We start from the raw sequence: 3,771 nt of genomic DNA on the forward strand, positions 1-3,771 counted from the left end.
CAGGTATAGAGTGGCATGAGTGTCTTAATTTAAATTATTCCCTTATGCATCAAATGGCTTGTTTAAAACTAACACATATTCTCCTTCTTGAATAAAACATAATTCATATATTCATGCCACATACATTATTACATGTTATCATACCGATATGTTTGTAATGTTTGCCACTTGACATAAATAACTCAAATACTTTATTTACAAAATTATATACAAAATTACATTCCTGACCAAATTTCTATATAGGAAATGACTGTAATATTTTTTCTGTCTATGAAGAAATAACATCAAAAATGTGGTGCACACTGAATAACCCGCGTAGCGGGTTATTTTAAAGTGTGCACCACATTTTTTATGTTATTTCGAATAGACAGAAAAAATATTACAGTCATTTCTTATAATTTAATTCTAATTTCCTCTGCAAAATGTCAATCTAGCGTGTTTTATGTCATAATTTGTTTTGGAAGCTTTCGTCATTTTTTTTAACAATATAAAAAAATATATATTAAATATATATAGATATATATATATTTATATTCATTAATATAGCTTAAACTAAACGTCACATCACATCACATTCCTTCGCTTGCCGTCGTCGAGTTCGCATCGTTCGTGCCGATATCAAGCTAATACAGGAGAAGGGTGTCTTCCTCCTATTCCCACTTTTTAAAAATCACTATTCCTTCTATTCCCACATGCAAATAACAATAGATGTTTTGATAAATAATTTGTTTTTATAACAATCAAGTTTATTTAAAAATTCACCTAAGATTTACCTGTATTTTTTAAAAGAAAACATATTTCTTACACTGTTTAAGTATAATATTATTTAAAACAAAATAATAATGTAATACATTTTTTATTTGTAATACTTAAGAACAAAGAATAAGTCAGATAAATAGAAGTAAGATTAAATAATCATTAAATTTGTAAATTTAAAAAAATGTCATCCGAACCTGAGACTACTATAACACACGTGGTGAATATACTGCATCAGATATTGAATCTGAGGATGACTATACGTCCCTGCTGCAAAGACTGCAAAAACTCCAAAAGAAGCATCAACCGCAAGTACATGTAAATCAGAATGAAGAAGCTTCAAAATTACGTGACTGAATAATCAAATTATCTCTATGTTAACATAAATAGAACCACATTAGTGTAAATTACGATGACATTTTTTTCAACACCAGAAATATGTGCCCTCTTTCAAAATCCAAGACAAGAAATTTTGTGCTTCAATACAGAGCCGTAAAGTTTTTGAAAATTTGAATATTGTCTATTGTTAAAGTGTCGTATGTTTTAGTTATATCGCTATGCTTTTTGTAACCCTAATAATTGAGCAACTCAGATGAAAAGTGTTGTGATTTGCTTTAGTTTTTTTAGCCACAACAAATATAAATGTGCTTGTTCAATGTTTGGTGACAAACCATGTTAATTGTTGTCGGCATGATGCTTTGTAAATAGGTTCCCTATAACATTTTTTTGTTGGGCAACTGCTGACAGTTTACCATGTGAAAATTCTGAGAAGCCAAAAATAATGCGGAATGTATAAATACGTAGCAATGTCAGATCTAAACAAGAATGTTAAATATGATAGCATATATTGATGTCACCTTTCTGTAAATTCAACTTCGATTCACAACTGCTTGTCAATGGCAAATATTTCATGTACAGTCAGCCTGATTAAACCGAAATGAACTATTTTCAAATTATGTTTAAAGTTTGTTTTTATGTTATGTCGTTACACCAATGTCCCATGCTAGTGGTGGTGATGAGCGCCTAAAAATATTTAACATTGTCACATTCTTTATGTGCCCGTCTCAAGTCAGGACCCTGTAATTCAGTGGTTGCTGTTGTTTCATGTCCGTCATATTTGAATTTTCGTAAATTGCTTTGTTATTGTCGACACTTCGTTTTCTCTAGTGAATTGTTATATATTTTCCATGTCGGGGACTTTTGAAGCTGACTGCACGGTGACCGTATAGGTTTTCTCATTGTTGAAGGTAATTACGGCGCATTCCAATAACTTACATCCACTTCATTTGGACTATAAAAGAAGTTGTCTGATGATCATTAGCAAAAATATATAAAAATATCCTTAAAGTTTGCTTCAAGTGGCTATTCCTTTAATATATATAAAGATGTGTGGTTACTTGTTTTTTTTTTTCTTTCATTGAACTGTTATCCAAACTGAGCGTGTTAGTGAATTTCTGCAATCCTGTCTTAGTTTTAATGTATATAATAATAAAAATGTATATTCAAAGACTTAAATATTTATTTCTCCATGTAAGACAAGCATGACAAATTCAATGAAATTAAAAAAAAACTAAAAAAGTCATTTTCTCCTGTAGTACTTCTCCCTTCTTCTAATGCGTTATTTCTTTCTGGGGGTATTCCTACAATAAAGAAAATATTATAAAGAAAAAGAAATAATCTTTGTCAAGTTTATAGCATAGGCAATTCATTAATTTTTAAGACAGTAATCTGAGACTTGAGACTCAGCAGTAATTGACCAATCATGTCAATGTGGATCAAAATAGTTAAACTGATAAAGGATGCAGACCAAAGGTGTATGTACTTTTTACATCATGTTTGGGTCAATTATTTAAAAAAAAATACGTCTATTTAGGAACTCATGATGTACTGGTATTTCACATGGTGACACATTTTCATTGCATAATACTATTATACTAGCATGTATAGACTGCATATATATTATCAAGGGAACCAAATATAAATCTAAATTTCTTTCACTAACAATACAAATTCACCTATCAGACCTCATGTTGTGTGTGTGCAACTTGTCTCGTGTGTTTCTCAGTTCTGCAGCGGGAACTTACTGATACAGAAAAATTGGAATTTCATATAATTACAAATTTTACATCATTACATCGGTTAATTACTAAGGCTTGCACATACATTATCCGGAAAACAGATTGTTCATCTGAATGTAAGTTATGGGTGAGTTGCTCATTGACCCTGTCCCACGGACTGGTAATAACTCGAGGTTACTTTCCGGTTTGGTCGGTAAATTCAAGTCTATAACTGCACTTATTTTATTCAAAGTGCTTATAAACCAAAATTTATGAACATGTTAAATCTCATATTCACACTTACCGGAACATAACACTCTTTATAAATCCACATTTGTTAATTATTATTTTCTCTTTCGCTGTCAAAAATGGCGGTCGAATCCTTCTTGTCAATCATTGCGAGTCACGTGCCGAGTCACGTGATCGAAGACTTACAATTACTTACTATTTGACTGGTCAGTACGGGAAGTGACCAATCTCTGTGTTATAGTAGTCTCAGTCCGAACAAATAAATTGATGATAGATAATTTTATAACAAACTTTCCCATCTTGCAAGATTTCCATGTACAACAAACGCAAGAAGAACCTAATAGTTTTACCAAAATCTGTTGATGAATTCAACATAGATGGTATTTGGGCACGTACTACAAAAGGTGACCCATTCCTGGTAACAGACGACAACACAGTTGGGCGTATGTTAATCTTCAGTACTCAAAATAATCTAACACACTTAGCAGCTGCAAATATCATAATATGGTGATTTCAGCCTACCACTATCTTCCCGGACTATGAAGTCGCCATCCGAAATGCAGCATATTCCGTATTTCCTGGCATCAACACAAAAGTTTTTTTCCACTACACACAATGCATCTAAAGAAAAGCACAAGACCAGGGATTCAGGTTCCATACAAGAAAGACAACAACATTCACCAACTATTACGCCGTGCCGCTATCCTTT

General features: G+C 32.0%; 1 long non-coding RNA gene across 1 annotated transcript; it reads right to left on the reverse strand.

Annotated features, from left to right (window-relative positions):
- Nucleotides 1-2,257: 2,257 nt before the first annotated feature.
- On the reverse strand, nt 2,258-3,313 carry LOC127724339 (uncharacterized). Its single transcript, XR_007992452.1, has 2 exons — nt 3,118-3,313; nt 2,258-2,396 (listed from the first exon to the last, which is right to left on the reverse strand). It is a non-coding gene; the product is annotated as an uncharacterized LOC127724339 (long non-coding RNA).
- Nucleotides 3,314-3,771: the final 458 nt, after the last annotated feature.

This window comes from Mytilus californianus, unplaced genomic scaffold (assembly GCF_021869535.1).
Source record: "Mytilus californianus isolate M0D057914Y unplaced genomic scaffold, xbMytCali1.0.p SCAF_14, whole genome shotgun sequence".
NCBI lineage: Eukaryota > Metazoa > Mollusca > Bivalvia > Mytilida > Mytilidae > Mytilus > Mytilus californianus.